At 44.1% G+C, this 16486-nt stretch overlaps 1 long non-coding RNA gene across 2 annotated transcripts in view; it reads left to right on the top strand.

Annotated features, from left to right (window-relative positions):
- Positions 1-1588: 1588 nt before the first annotated feature.
- The window catches only part of LOC113458662 (uncharacterized), a 249235-nt gene continuing 234337 nt past the window's right edge, over positions 1589-16486 (top strand). For both annotated transcript variants that reach the window (XR_012578996.1, XR_012578997.1), the window contains exon 1: positions 1589-1913. This is a non-coding gene — a long non-coding RNA (uncharacterized LOC113458662). The remainder of the gene's footprint in view (positions 1914-16486) is intronic.

A 16486-nucleotide genomic window follows, 5' to 3' on the forward strand; every position in this document is an offset into this window, starting at 1 on the left:
CAGGAGCTGGGACCACCGGAGCCAATGAGAAAAGCCCAAGGAACTTTTTACTGTACCCCAGAGTTATACTGCTACTGCCCATCCCACACCGTACCTCTGCCATTGCTCCGGGTTTGTGCTGCACTGCAGCTTTTTCCCCTCTGCCTGCCAGATGTCCTGCCATTTCAGCTTGCTTCTCCAGAGGTTTCGTGCTATTATAGATGAATAATGAGATGATTTGCTCTCACAATTAAAAGATAACTATTGTGTGAATCTTAAGAAAAGCTTTAGTGATGTATAGTTATGTTATTGCAGTTTAGATGTCCTCTGTTCTCCCCATAGTTCCCTTTCCACCCCTGTATTGTTGCCATCAGACAGCCAGGGTTGTCTAGGACAGGTAAAAAGAAGGTGTCCATGTGTCCCTTGCATGGGGCAGTTGGGAATGGAAAGGCTTGGTGCTTTGGGGGTGTGGCATGGCAACACCTGATCTCCAATCAAGTTACAAGAAAATGATGTCCATCAATAAATGGCAAAGAAGAATTGACTGACAGACTTTGGGAGGGGCCAGGACTGGCTGATGCAACCCCCAGGGGTATAAAAGACTGAGCATCCATCTTGAAGATTAATTGGCCGTGTGGTATGCACGAGGGGCAGTTCCCAGCACTGCAGCTTTTTTCTTATGTAGTCCTTTGCTGTATTTTTGTTAAGGTTTAACAAACATTTTTAAAATTTTTAAAGGGTGCAGTTGTGTCTCACACTGCTACAGCTCCTTTTGCTATACTGATGGGCAGCCAATCCCAGCGCCCTCTGGAGATCCATAAAAGAAGCCCCTTCTCCATCCCTTCTCCATCCCTCCTCCATCCCTTCCTGACTGACACTTCCCCCATCACCACGTGCTCCCCGTGCCCACGCCACAGCGCCCCCTGCAGCCTTGGGGGAATCACAGCACCTGCCCCACCCACTGGGAGCCACCAGCGCTCCTGCTGGCTGTGATGGGAACTGCACTGACAGGGAAGGCGCCACAGCGGAAAGACTGTCGCTGGCTTCCCGGTTCTGTTTGGTGTTGATGCTGTAGTTGTTGTTGTTTGTATACGTAGTAGTTCTTTACTAAAGAACTGTTATTCCTATTCCCGTATCTTTGCCCCTTAATTTCAAAATTATTATAATTCCGAAGGAGTTCATATTTTTCCATTCCAAGGGGAGCTCCTGCCGTCCTTAGCAGGCACCTGTCCTTCAAATCAAGACACTGTGCCATAAAAGTTTTGAGACGTGAAAGATCCATATTTTTTCTGATGAGTGCCTGCAATGAGTTGAATTTGGGTTGTTTGGGAACTGAGATAGTGTGCTCACTACCCAGCCAAAATCCTTCCTGTTTTGAACACTCTTAATTGACATTCAGAATAGATTATTGGAAATGATCTAACAAAGAACTTCGAGTAGTGACTGGAGCACTGAAAAAAACCTTTGTGATCTGCTAATAATAATTTGTGATAATTTGTGAGGATATAAAATAAAATAAAGCTATCTCCATAACAGCCACAGTCAGTTTTCCTATTTGGTATGTGTTTTGTTACATTGCTACAGTGAAACAGCCAACCTAGAATAGCAGTAGCAGGAAATGTACAGATGCTTCTGTTTAGCATAGCTCTGCAGAGCTCACCAAATTGTGCATCAGCTACAGGCAGCAGGAGATCACTCAGTTATTTTTTCAGTGTTTTTCCATATGTCTCAGAAAGAGGCTGATAATATTTTGCAGTGTCCTTAGAGAATTCATCTCTGAGGTCTAGGTATCTCCTCTGGTACCACAAAGGAAATACTGTATTATTGGGTCCCAGCAGTGCAGAGAGCAGTCAGCATCCCATCATTTCCTGTTGCTGTCACTTGCTGCAGAGAAGTGGCGCTGACAGGTTACTGTAGAGAGCAGAGAGCTGTTGGTAAGCCTTTTTGATTTTCAATTTTCTTATACTACGTGCAGTATAGCTGGGTGCCCTGCACCCTCCTCTATATTGTGAATAATTCCAGTGAATTTCATAGGTGAATTAAAACGTAAAGATCCATCTCAAAGGATGTGATGTAGCTGAAAAAGGAATTATTGCATTTGAAAAAGGAGGGTTTAGTGCATGTGACTGTGAGATGCTGTGACCTGAAGGCTATTTTTTTCACTGGCTGTTGATAAATATGTCTGCTGAGGCCACCAAGGGCACAACCAAGTATTAACACCAGGAGAGGGCAGGAGACCAAACCACCCCTCTTTTTCCTGCTGAAAACAAGGGCACATTCCAGCTTTATCTCTGCAGAAGATTTGGTTTCTGAGCTGCATACTGCTGAGAATTGAGAATTGCTGAGAACATAGGCATTCTGCTTGCTGCACCGTATGAGCCCTCTGAGCTTCATGTTTCCACTAGAGATATTTTTCTTCCTCGTGGCTAAAACTCAGGTTACAGAGTCTTAAGTACCAGCTTCACTATCTGTGTCTACCATGCATCACTTGGTGACCTGGGCTTTTGGAGAATCCCCATTTTTGGGGGCCTCTTGGTGACCTCCATTGTCCCAAAGGGGGCCAGCCTCTCTCAGTCCATGCTTAATGTCTTGAAGATGCACAGCAGATGCCTCTTATGAGGTGCTGTTATGATGGGTCACTGCTATTAATGTTTGATTCTCTGCCCCATCTTTGACTTTATGCTACTCTGCTTTTTCAAGACTTTAATCATGTCAGAAGGCTGATGTCATTGCAGGACCAAACAGTGGAAAAAATGGGATCAGAGTCAAAGCTTTTATTCCTGTATAAATATCTGAAATAACACAGGCACTCCTAAGTCTTAACAATGCATTTCTCTTTCCATGTGTTTTCTTTTCTTTTTAATAAAACATGCTCTGTTCCCAAAAATCCTGCTTCTGTGATCAAAGTGTTAGAATTGGATGAGCTACATGTTAACCTCCTGAAAGATTAGTGATCCTCTAACACAGATTTTAACGGCTCATTAGTGTAAAAGAAATGGTTGCTGGACTGGTGGGGCATAAACATTATTCATACTCAAAAATATTATCTTGCTCTGAGTTCACTTGCTAGCTCCCTCTTGGCAAAAAGGGCAAAGTGCAGCCATTAAAAGGTAGAAACCAAGAAAACACAGACAAGTGCTTCTGACCTGAGTGATATGCAGGCAAACTCATCACTGAAGGAGGTTAGATTGTTTTACAGGTCTGAGTGGGTGCAATTCTCTGGGATTAAGTAGAACTACTTGTCTTTACAGCAGCAGAGAATGTAACATCAAATGTTTAATGGTTTGATACAGAGTTCAGAGAAAACAAGTCTACATCCATCACTTAACTTTATTGCATATTTGAACCATCCACATGTTTTCTGGTGTCTCCAGCTCACATTGTGGCAACAAAGGAAAATACCTGGAATATAAACAATGAGATCTAGTCTAAAAATGAAGCATTGGAGATGGGTTTGAATTTGAACTGTTTGCTTTGTCTGTTTCTTCTCTGGGCATCCCCTGTGTACATCTGACTCAAGCCCCTTTGGCAGAGGTATGGGTGTAGCTGTTTTTAAGCCCACATTACCTGTAACCTGTAACTGGTAAGCTACACCACTGGCTATACACCAGGAGCTGGTGTAAAATTGCTTGTTTGGCATTGCTCTCTGCTGAGAGCTGCCTGAGTTAACCTGGTTACTTCTCTGATATCACTGTTGGACTCTAGAGACACCCTTGTAATATTTCCTTTGGCACTTTGGAAGAGTATTTAAATGTTTGACACATCCTTTGACATTTTGAGGCAACTAGGGGAAAAAGGCACCCTGCAGATCTGAGCTGTAAGTGCCTCTGAAGTGGGAATAGGGTCCTGATATTGCCGTGCTAACAAGATGCACTTAAGAATGTTCATGTCTTGCAGGTACTCGGTAGCGTTACTTTAATTTAAGGTGTAATTCATTCAGGAGTAATTAATTTTTTGGTTTACCAATATGCTTCAGTTTAGAAATTACTCATTTGAGTTTTACCTGCATTTGGACCAGTGATCTTGATTAAATAGTTCTTCCCTGATTTCTAGTGCAGTGATTCATTCAGGAAGAGTTTTGCCAATATCAGTAAGTATCTTAAAATGCCATAATTCATTTTTAGTACAGTCAATAATGGCAGATCATGATGAAGGATCAACAATTCTTTTCCTCTACCTCCCGCAGTGAATCTACAAACATACTTTCTTTAACAGCAGAGGCAGTATGCCTTTGTAGTATTAATATTTACACTGAAAGGGGTTTTCGTTGAAAAATTAGTTCTAATTGACAGTACTGCCCCTTTACATACTTACATTATCTGTTGTCTTTTTTTTCCTTTCTGCTGGTCTTCCACTACAACTTTCAAGTATTTGTAGCTCTGGTTCATGTTTCTTCCTCAAGGTATATTACAGATGCCGACAGTAAGTTACAGTGGGTTAAGAATGTTTCTTTAATCCCTAATGACTGATATAATTGTTGTATCTGAAGCATTTACAAAACAAATTCATTTAACTCATGCAAAAAGTCTTCCTGAAATATTATTTTTTTCTATCCTGTTCATTTCAAGGATCTTTAATAGCAGAGGTTGCAGGTAAATAACTGGTTGTTTAAAAAAAAAAAAGAGTGCATGATAGGAAAGAATGCTTTTTTGAGAAGTTGCAGTAAGATACAGGATGATACATGGAGAGCCAGTGAAAGGAGGAGGCAATGCATTTTTCTGACCAAATTCATATTTCTTGTGGTTTCTTACACCTAAGGTGGCTGTTGAACCTTGTTTTGTAGTCAGTGGAGAGAAACAGGAGCTTCTGAGATTTAGTTTGTGGACAGCTAAAATAGATCAGATGAACCAAACCTTTAAAAAACCCCATTTTCTGTGTGTTTACAGGGAGATCCTTGAGTGACTAGTTTCAGAGCAGACATTTATTGAGGTGTCCCACCACATGAGTCTTGATGTTACCTGGCTTAGTTTTACAGCAGTGTCTGTCACAAAGGGAAGGTGCCCTGTTCCAAATTCACCCAAGTGGATGTGGCTCTCTTGCACTCAGCTGATGCCATGAGATCTGATTTATGGCTGTGTGGGAAGGCAATTCTGTGTCCCATGGTGGCACTGGAACCTCAGTGCTACTTCTTGATCAGGTAGCTCCAGCAGCTGGCTGAAATGAAGTGAATAAATCTCAGTCCAACATGGTCAATGTGTCTGTTTGGCTACTCCTCTTTCATGAGAAAAACTGAGAAGCCTTGGTTCTGATGAGGGACAAGAAAAAGAATGTTTGAGCTATTCACGTGAACAACTCATGGTAAAACTGCAAAGCATCAGGAGAGAGCTGACAAGATCTCACTATTTTAAAATAAGGGATGAGTTGTCAACTACTTGAGGGGACCCCCAGAAGTAAGAATGTTAGTCTTTGGAATATTCCTGTAATTTCAAGCAGTTATTATTTTAGTACAACTGCATAGTGTTTTTGGTTTTTTTTTCTAATCTTCTCCATTATTAATTTAATATGCACACTGTCTTTATTTGTTCCTTAAAAAATATCCTGTTCTTGGAAGAGCTTAATTATCTGTTTCCTCTTGTTTTCTCTTTTTTACTATCACTCCCTCTGCCATCAGTCCCTGCTTGCTTTTCTTTTCTTTTCCTTTTTTAAGAAGACTGAATCTATTTGTGTCTCTTAAAGTCTCACCTGACAAATAAAGCTGGTCTCCAAATGGAATTTCCACATATATTAAAATAATGACGTATTATGTCAAAATTTATTTTCCAAAGACTTGTGTTCCCTCCAAAATCCGAGCTCTGTAGATAAAGAGAGCCTATGGCAGATAGCTGAAATTAAATTTTTCTCTAAGAAGTTCAGAATCAGCTAAGGAAATGTAGTTCTTAACAGAGTGGTGGAGACACTGCTGGAATTGATTGCTATGATGTTAGCCTAGGAGATCAAGCTGACTGCACTGTGTAATTAACACATTACAATGAATGCACTGGATGATATCACTTAATAGGAGGAACGTGTGCTAACCATCATTATCAATACTGCTTTTTCAATTTCAGGTTGTGGTTAACTGATTTGACATTAAATTCCCCGTTACTTTTGTCCTGCACTGCAGAGATTAATTGTTTTGTGGCCAGAGATCAACAGAATATTGATCCACAAGTCAAATCTGTCTACCCACCTTTTACATGCTTTTTGCTTACTACATGGTGGAGTAAATTAAACTGATCTGCTACTGTAAGCTGCTATTTCAATATAAATCTCTCCTTTTATCTTAAGCTCTTTATCACAGTTTTAACAGTGAATTCTGCTCACTCGGTTACTCCTGTCTGTTCAGATTCACCAGTCTTAGGATCCTTCATGCCAGACAGTATCTGCTTCAGTAGGATTGGAATAATTTAGCAGCTTTGAAAATGCTACTGTCATTTATTCTAGGAGTGAGCTGTCTTAGAAGGACTCAGGAAAGGCCAAAGTAGTTTGCATTTATTGGCAAACTATTGCTTTTGTTAGTACTGACTTTTAATTTAACTGCAAAGATGTGAAAGTAAGCATTATTTTGGAAACTTCAGTCAATAGAGATCATTGAGGAATTTTTTTCCTTATTTAAAAAAGAATAAACCAGATGTTAATACTGGAATTCCAAATTAATCAAGAAAAGGCTAATGCTCTAAAAGACTGGAATATCCTTAAAATGCCTTGAAGACAAAGCTGGTCATTTTATGCACATATTCACCTAATTGAAATAGATTGTTTCGTAAGCAGGACCAAGGTGCATTTAAAAATGGCAGGAAAAACATGTCCAACATTATCCATCTTGGGAAAATACACAGGATCTGTCTTTAGGTCAGAATAGTGACAATTCAAGAAAATTCAAACATGAATCCAGAATGATCCAATCTGTTTGTCTTATGTTTTGCCAAGAAGGTATGTGAAACTAGCCCTGCCCCTACTTAGAGACGAACTTGTGAATAAATTCAAACCACACTTTTACCAATGACAAATGTTACTAGAAAGAATTACCGTAATTCTGTGTTTTGTGCACCCATATTCCTTTGCAATTACTGCAAGAAAGGCTTGGAAATAAAAATTACTATTTTGTTGAGAACTGTGAAGTCTTTGTACATAAATTATCAGAAAGTCCAAATTCGGTCACTAAATAAACACCACCACCCATCTAGAAAGACTCAGGCAAAATGAAGACAGGTTCTGCTGTGGAGCATATACAGTGTAGAGTGGAAGGGAATGAAACACAAGTGCCCACTTGTTTCAGTGGAAATGTACCTGACTTACCCATAAAGAAAAATTAGTTGCAGCCCCACTTGTTCATATAATAAAATCAGTGATATTAAGGGGACTTGGTTCTTTAGAAGTGCATCAGCTATCATAAAATTTAGAAGTCTCTAAACTCAGAAGCCTCATGTCTATTTTAAGAGCTTGATCTATCATGATATATCAAAATGGCCTGTAATATGGCAGATAACAATCACTAACCCCACTCCTTTAGCTAAACATTGATTCTGTATAAAAAATTGTGATGGAGGGATGGTGGAGTTGCTTATCAGTGCTCAGTCTTAGCAAAACAGTGCTGATAAGACTTTGCAGATGTTACACCAATGTCGTGGGGTGACAGCCTTCAGCCTTTATCCCAATATCGTGTGTTGTGTCTGGCAGCTGTGCCTTCCCCCCCCCCCCCCCCGGCCGTCTTGCTGTGGCCGGATGGGGAAGGGGGGGGGGGGTGTGCCCAGGCACTTTTGGCTTTGGGCTTTTGCTGCTTGGCTTGGCTAGCCGCTTGCTTGCTTGCTTGCTTGCTTGCTTTCTGCTTTTTTTTTGCGCTGTTTTTTTTTTTTTTTTTTTTTTTTTTTTTTTCCTTTTTTCCCTTTTCTTTTGTTCTCTTTTTCTTACCCTCCCCTGAAGATACTGGACCAGCTCCGGATCTGGCCTGAGAGCTCCAGGACCCCCGAAGCCTGCGACAGAAGCTCAGCGCCCTCACAACACAGTCTGGTCCGTTTTCTTTTCTTGTGTTGGGGAGTGTTCTTTTTGTTACTTGTAAATAAATAGGTTTTGTTTTCCACTTTGCTCCTCCGAGGAATTCCTTCCCGAACCCGGTGTTGGGGGAGGGGTGGTTGGAGGTTTGTTCTGTTTTGGGGGGGCTCCCTTTTAGAGATTTCCCCCTAATTTGTCCTAAACCAGGACAGTATACTTTTTGGTGCGTTGGCCGGGAAAATCGGAGGCCAAAAAGAGTGGAAAAAAAACCTATAACAATAATATTTTGGTTTTGTTTGTTTTGTGGGCATATTGGTGATTCATAATGTCATTTGGAGTGGAAGCTTGCCGGTTTTTCTGGTCCCTAGGGGCTTTTGAAGTTTTAATACCTTTGTGGTCCCTAGGGTTATTTCCTTACCCCAAAATAGCTCTGATGTTGTCCCTAATAAGTAGCTTTTGTAAGCGGGGGGCACTAACCAGAATAATCATTGTGCTGGCCTTATGTGTGATGATGTGTCGGATAACAGTGCTGGACTTTATTTCAGGAATGTATGGATTGTTGTCATGGCTGTGTACTCAGTTTGTTTGGGGAGAAGAAGAGGAAGGGGCTTTTCAGCCTTTGTCTTCCTTCTTCTCCTACAAATTGTTGACATCTGTATTAGAAAATACTGACTTTCCCCTGAGTTTGAAAGAAACCATCTTTCTGGCATTTAATTTATTAAGCCTTGTCTATACTGTCTGGAGTGTATATAAAATGAAAGCTGAGATTTCTAGAGGGGTTAGAGAGACTCCTGATTCAGGAGTAAAACAAAGCAGGAAAAATCTTGACTGGAGTGGGAAATGGGAGGATATGGGCCAGACTTTAAAGGAATTTTCTGATCCTATAGACTGGGACTTTCCATCTGATCAAATTCAGAATCCAGTCGAGGTGGCAAAGTATTTGAGGGAGAAGTGCCATGGTAATACTAAGGAAGAAAGGATTACTGCAGTGAGCTGGGCCTTGGCGTTTGTTTACCGTACTCTGCTAGATACTGTGGAGCAGCAGATAGCAGAAAGGGAACAGGAAGATAAGTTAGTTACTATCCCAGTGACCCAGGCTGCAGCTAACATCCCAGGCTCCAGGCTAGCAGCTGAATCAGACAATAGGCCCCAAACCATGGCTGTTGCAGCTAATACAAGAGGTGGAAAGTGTAAAGGCAAGACCGATCGGAAGGTGGAGGATGATGACGATGATGCAGAAGAAGGACCCTCACCAAAATCAGAGGCCACATCAAGGGGCACAGAATCTGGAGCCAATATTGACTCCTTTTCTCTGAAGGACCTCAGAGGCCTAAGAAAGGATTACAGCCGACAACCTGACGAATCTATTATTAGTTGGTTAGTCCGCCTTTGGGATGCTGCAGGGGAGGTTACGATTTTGGATGGTACTGAAGTGAGGCATTTGGGATCCCTGTCACATGATCCTGCCATCGATCAAGGTGTGATGAGGGGGGCTAACCCTCACAGCCTCTGGGAACGGGTCCTAAGAAGCGTAGCAGAACGGTACCTCTGTACGGATGATCTCTATATGCAGCAAACACGGTGGAAGACCATAGAACAGGGGATCCAACGCCTGAGAGAGATGGCGGTCGCAGAGCTCATTTTCTCAGATGACACAACAACTAGGAATCCGGACCTGGTACCATGCACTCCGATAATGTGGAGGAAACTTGTGCGACTTGGGCCACCTGAATACGCTTCTGCCCTAGCAATAATGAAGCGGGATGATACATATGAGACTGTGCTCGATATGGCAAAGAAGCTTCGAGCGTACGCAGATGCTGTGCATGGCCCAACTCATGCCAGAATTGCAGCAGTGGAAACCCGACTGCAGAAACTAGAAGACAAAATAGAGGAGAATCATAAGAAACTCCGGGAAGAGATTAAGGAGGACCTTATTCAAATCTCAGCCGTACAAATTAGAAGCCCTGGTGTCCAACGCCGGCACTCCTTTGATGGGGAGAGAAGGTACATCCCATGAGCTGAGTTATGGTTTTTCCTGCGTGAGTCTGGAGAAGACATGAGAAGATGGGATGGAAAACCCACCGCTGTTTTGGCACAACGGGTGCGTGATTTGAAGAAAAGAGAAAGTATAACCAAAAAGATAACAGCTCCGGTCGCTCGTAGCCGAGATGTTAAGTATGACGATGACGATGACATGTCCGATCCCCTTGAAGGAACTTCCAAGGCATATGCCCAAGGAAAGAAGGACAATCTGGCTTAGAGGGGCCCTGCCTCCAGCCAGGAAGAGGCACGGGAGAACCGGGTTTTTTGGAAGGTGTGGATCAGATGGCCTGGCACATCAGAGCCACAAGACTATGAAGCATTGGTTGACACTGGATCACAATGTACCTTAATGCCATCGGAACACGTGGGGACAGAACCTGTTTCCATTGCTGGAGTGACGGGGGGATCACAACAGTTGACGTTGTTGGAAGCTGAGGTGAGCTTGACTGGGAAGGAGTGGCAGGAACATCCGATTGTGACTGGTCCAGAGGCTCCGTGTATTTTGGGCATAGACTTCCTCCGGAATGGCTACTACAAAGATCCTAAGGGATTCAGGTGGGCTTTTGGAATAGCTGCAGTGGAGATAGAGGGTATTAAACAATTGAATACCTTGTCTGGACTATCAGAGAACCCATCTGCAGTAGGACTCTTGAAGGTAGAGGAGCAGCGAGTGCCAATTGCCACCTCAACAGTGCACCGCAGGCAGTACCGGACGAATCGAGATGCCGTGATCCCCATCCACAAGATGATTCGAGAGCTGGAGACCCAAGGGGTGGTCAGTAAAACCCACTCACCCTTTAACAGCCCTATCTGGCCCGTGCGAAAATCTGACGGAGAATGGAGATTGACTGTAGACTATCGTGCCTTGAATGAAGTGACTCCACCACTGAGTGCGGCTGTACCGGACATACTGGAACTGCAGTACGAGCTGGAGTCCAAGGCAGCAAAGTGGTACGCGACCATTGATATAGCTAATGCGTTTTTCTCCATCCCTCTGGCAGCAGAATACAGGCCTCAGTTTGCTTTTACATGGAGGGGAGTGCAGTATACCTGGAACCGATTGCCCCAGGGGTGGAAACACAGTCCTACAATCTGTCATGGACTGATCCAGGCTGCACTAGAAGAGGGTGAGGCTCCAGAACATTTACAATATATTGATGATATCATTGTTTGGGGGAACACGGCAATAGAAGTGTTCGAAAAAGGAGAGAAGATAATTCATATTCTCCTGGACGCCGGATTTGCCATTAAGAAGAGCAAAGTCAAGGGACCTGCCCGAGAAATTCAGTTCTTGGGGGTGAAGTGGCAAGATGGACAGCGTCAGATTCCTGCGGATGTTATTAACAAAATCACTGCTATGTCCCCACCAACTGATAAGAAGGAGACACAAGCTTTCTTAGGTGCTATAGGTTTCTGGAGGATGCACATCCCTGAGTATAGTCAGATTGTGAGACCCCTTGTCATGGTTTGAGCCTGGCACAGAGCCAGTGCCCCCCATGAAAATGCCTTCACCCTGGTGTCTGCTGTGAGATGTGACCAGGAATAAGCAAAACAGGCTCCAACTTAAACATAAAGAACACTTTATTACTTAAACTACAGGAAAATAGGGAAAGACTATAAGGAAAAGAAAAAAAAATTGAAAACCTTACAAAAACCATTTTCCTCCTCCCCACTACCTGACTTTCCCAATCCGATACATTCTCCCAAATCATCAACTGCCCAGCCTTGGCCCCACACTTTAGTATACTCAAACTGCAGTTCATGAAGAGGAAAGGAGTCCTTCTTGTTCCATAGGCTTCTCCTGGAAACACACTGAAACCTCGTGTGCTTCCTTGTCACTTCGGCACCGCCCGGAAAAAAGTCCTTTTGCCGCTTGTGACATCTTCCTTCCATGCCCAGTGCTCTCACCACTGAGGCATGGCCAGAGCTGCTTTTAGGGTTGTCTTTCAAGGATGCCTTGTCTCACTCCAAAAAGGCACAGTCTCTGCTTTGGGACATCTGTCCCCCCCATATTTTTCCAACCCCCTGGGGCCGGGGGGTCCTCACGAATGAACCCTCCTGGTTTTGAGGCACTGCCTCCCCCTAAATGCAGTCTGTGTCACAGGAACAACTGAGTCCATGGCCACAAGAAAAGTCCAGCCAAAAGGCCACTCCAAATCATCTCTCCCCATCCAATGATCTCCACATTCTTCGGGCCAGGTCCTTGTCTCATCTCATCTCTTATCTCCCTTCTTATTCAGCTTCGAGGAGGATTAGCATTTTTGCAAGGCCCCAATCATGAAAGAAAGGGTTAAAAGTTTTCAGTCTCTGTCTATCTCAGAATGCTGGTACTCCCACAGGTGCTGCTGCTCCGCCGGCCAGGCTGCACTCTTCCCTCCCCTTTCTCCTCCTGGGCGGCTGCTATCACATTCAGACGCCGGCTCTCCTCTCTCTCCCTCCTGGGGGGGGGAATGGCTGCCCGATGTCTCTTGGGGCTCCCCCACCCTTCCATCCTTGAGAGCTTTCTCACCCCCATCTCTGTCCAGGCCCCGGGCCTACCGCATGGCTGCCCCTCCCCCCGCCCAGCAGCAGAGGCTGGACGGGGGAAGAGATCCGACCTCTGCGCTGCGACGTCCCAAGAGAGAGATCCAAGGGCAGTGCCCTGCTTTTTAACCCCTGTGTATTCTCGGAGGTGTGTCCAAACCCCACTGGCTACACCAGGTGTCAGTCTCAAACCCAAAACCTTCATTGGTTTGACCACAGCTTCCCAGAATTCCCACTTCTTCCTGGTCAAACCACCACACCCCTTTATTTGGTTACCCGCAAGAAGAACGACTTCCATTGGGGCCCTGAGCAGCAGCAAGCTTTCGTCCAGATCAAGCAGGAGATCGCTCATGCTGTAGCCCTTGGTCCAGTCAGGACAGGACCAGATGTGAAGAACGTGCTCTACTCTGCAGCCGGGAGCCATGGTCTGTCCTGGAGCCTTTGGCAAAAGCTACCTGGCGAGACCCGAGGCCGACCATTGGGATTTTGGAGTAGGAGCTACAGGGGGTCTGAAGATAACTATACTCCAACAGAAAAGGAAATCTTGGCCGCCTATGAAGGAGTCCAAGCCGCCTCGGAGGTGATTGGTACAGAGGCACAACTCCTTCTCGCACCCCGACTACCGGTGCTGGGATGGATGTTCAGAGGAAAGGTTCCCTCTACCCACCATGCCACCAGTGCTACTTGGAGTAAGTGGATTGCCCTCATTACGCAGCGCGCTCGAATTGGGAAGTTAAATCGCCCTGGGATTCTAGAAATAATTACAAATTGGCCCGAAGGTGAAAGCTTTAGTGTCGCAGATGAGGAGCCAGAGCCAGTGACCCGGGTTGAGGAAGCTCCGCCATACAATCAGTTGCCAGTAGAAGAAACATGTTACGCCCTATTCACTGATGGTTCTTGTCGTGTCATAGGGATGAAACGGAGGTGGAAAGCAGCTGTATGGAGTCCCACTCGACGGGTTGCAGAGGCTACTGAAGGAGAGGGTGAATCCAGTCAATTTGCTGAAATCAAAGCTATTCAACTGGCCCTAGGTATTGTAGAGAGAGAGAAGTGGCCAAGGCTCTATTTGTATACCGATTCTTGGATGGCAGCCAACGCTCTATGGGGATGGCTGAAGAGATGGAAGGAGGCCAGCTGGCAGCGCAGAGGAAAACCAATTTGGGCTGCGGAAGAGTGGAAGGATATCACTACCCGGTTAGAGAAGTTACCTGTGAAGGTTCGCCATGTAGATGCCCATGTCCCCAGAAGTAGAGCTAATGAAGAGCTGCAAAACAACCAGCAAGTACATCAGGCTGCAAAGATAGGGGAGTTGAAGATAGATCTCGACTGGGAGCATAAGGGAGAGTTATTCTTAGCACGATGGGCCCACGATGCCTCAGGCCACCAGGGTAGAGATGCCACTTATAAGTGGGCACGAGACCGAGGGGTGGATCTAACCATGGACAGTATCTCTCAGGTTATTCGTGACTGTGAGACGTGCGCTGCCATTAAGCAGGCCAAGCAACTGAAGACCCTCTGGTATGGGGGGCGGTGGTCTAAGTACAAATACGGGGAGGCCTGGCAGATTGATTACATCACACTGCCTCAAACCCGCCAGGGCAAGCGCTATGTACTAACCATGGTAGAAGCCACCACAGGATGGTTGGAAACCTATCCTGTGTCCCATGCTACAGCCCGTAACACTATCTTGGGCCTTGAGAAGCAGGTCCTTTGGAGGCACGGTACTCCCGAGAGAATTGAGTCAGATAATGGAACTCATTTTAAAAACAATCTTATTAATACTTGGGCTAGGGAACATGGCATCGAGTGGGTATACCATATCCCCTATCATGCACCAGCTGCAGGGAAGGTGGAAAGGTACACGGGATTGTTAAAAACCACCTTAAAAGCATTGGGTGGGGGGTCTTTAAGAAACTGGGAGCAACATCTGGCAAAGGCTACCTGGTTAGTTAACACTCGAGGTTCCACCAACCGAGCGGGTCCTGCTCAGTCTGAGCTCCTTAATATAGTAGATGGGGATAAGCCCCAGTGGCCCATGTCAGAGGTTTGTTGGGAAAGACAGTATGGATCAACCCTGCCTCGAGTACAGACAAACCCATCCGTGGGATTGTCTTTGCTCAAGGACCAGGTAATACATGGTGGATAATGCAGAAAGATGGAACAACACGGTGTGTACCTCAGGGAGACCTGATTGTGGGATGAGACTCATATATGAATGTCATTGTTTGTTGAATGTGAGACAGAAGGAAACTGTAAGTGTCAAAGGTCTGAGCAAGTAAGATGAGAGAAATGCGTAAGTGTCAAAGGTGTGAGTAAGTGAAATGAAAGTTTTTTATTGTATGTTCACGATATGGGATAAGGGGTGGAGTGTCGTGGGGTGACAGCCTTCAGCCTTTATCCCAATATTGTGTGTTGTGTCTGGCAGCTGTGCCTTCCCCCCCCCCCCCCCCCCCACGGCCGTCTTGCTGTGGCCGGATGGGGAAGGGGGGGAGGGGGGGGTGTGCCCAGGCACTTTTGGCTTTGGGCTTTTGCTGCTTGGCTTGGCTAGCCGCTTGCTTGCTTGCTTGCTTGCTTGCTTTCTGCTTTTTTTTTGCGCTGTTTTTTTTTTTTTTTTTTTTTTTCCTTTTTTCCCTTTTCTTTTGTTCTCTTTTTCTTACCCTCCCCTGAAGATACTGGACCGGCTCCGGATCTGGCCTGAGAGCTCCAGGACCCCCGAAGCCTGCGACAGAAGCTCAGCGCCCTCACAACACAGTCTGGTCCGTTTTCTTTTCTTGTGTTGGGGAGTGTTCTTTTTGTTACTTGTAAATAAATAGGTTTTGTTTTCCACTTTGCTCCTCCGAGGAATTCCTTCCCGAACCCAGTGTTGGGGGAGGGGTGGTTGGAGGTTTGTTCTGTTTTGGGGGGGCTCCCTTTTGGAGATTTCCCCCTAATTTGTCCTAAACCAGGAAAACCAATTAATTTGTATTAGAATTCTAAAAAATGGTTTTGCTGCTGATTTTGACTGCAGACACTATTAATATATTCTTTTAAAAATATTTAGCAGCACAGATTAGAGATTAAAATCCTGGGTTTATAATGGTTTCTGGGTTCCATAATTCTGCATTAAGTGTTTTGCATGTATACTTTCAGCCAGGTTGGTCAAAATATTCCACCAGTACTGAAGTATTCTGGAGTTGTTATAAGAAAAGAGCTAATAAGCAAAAAAGATTTGACCAAAATTTCTTTGAATATAGTAACATTTTGAAATTTGTTAATGGTTTTAGAAATCTTGAACAGTTATTATTTTGATATTCTTTCTAGCAGTGTCTGCCTTTATGAGCAGGAACAATGAGTAATTTCTCTGCCTCATTTTGTCAGCAAGCATTAGTAGCTGTCTGTCCCTTCACTCTGAATCAAAGTTTTCTTGCAGGTAGAAGAGAAAGAGTTTATTCCCCTGCAAAAATATGAAAACTTTTTAAGCTCTTTAATGCACTTCTATAATGGACAAAAGTTTTAAATTTTTTAGTATTGTCAAGTCTTGTGAATTTTGTAAACTATTGGGGGGGGGTTAGTCATAATAAGCTTTAATATTCTCTTTGGATTTTGAGATCTGGGGCTTTGGGACTTATATGAAAATTCTGGCTTGTAACAAAGGAATTTTTGGTTTTGCTTTTGCTTTTGTGTTTGTTTTCCATTTGTTTTTGGTTTTGTTTTTGTTCTTTCCTTTTCCTGGGAGTTTAAAGTGTGATCCATTCTTTTTGAGCTCCATGTTGCTCAAAAAAAAATTAAAAGCACTCTCTTTACTTTTATTTCATGCTGTTTGGTCACAAGAGAGGAAGAACAGAAAGCAGAGCTAAGCTTGATTATTTAAGAACAAAAGCTAACTTTCAACATGTTCAGTCAGAAAATAACTCTCACTCACTCTGACTTCTCTGTGGCATCTCTCTGGTGGACAACATAGGTATCTTCTAGAGAAGGTAAAATAACA

The sequence above is a fragment of the Zonotrichia albicollis genome, chromosome 2, assembly GCF_047830755.1.
Source record: "Zonotrichia albicollis isolate bZonAlb1 chromosome 2, bZonAlb1.hap1, whole genome shotgun sequence".
Taxonomy (NCBI): domain Eukaryota; kingdom Metazoa; phylum Chordata; class Aves; order Passeriformes; family Passerellidae; genus Zonotrichia; species Zonotrichia albicollis.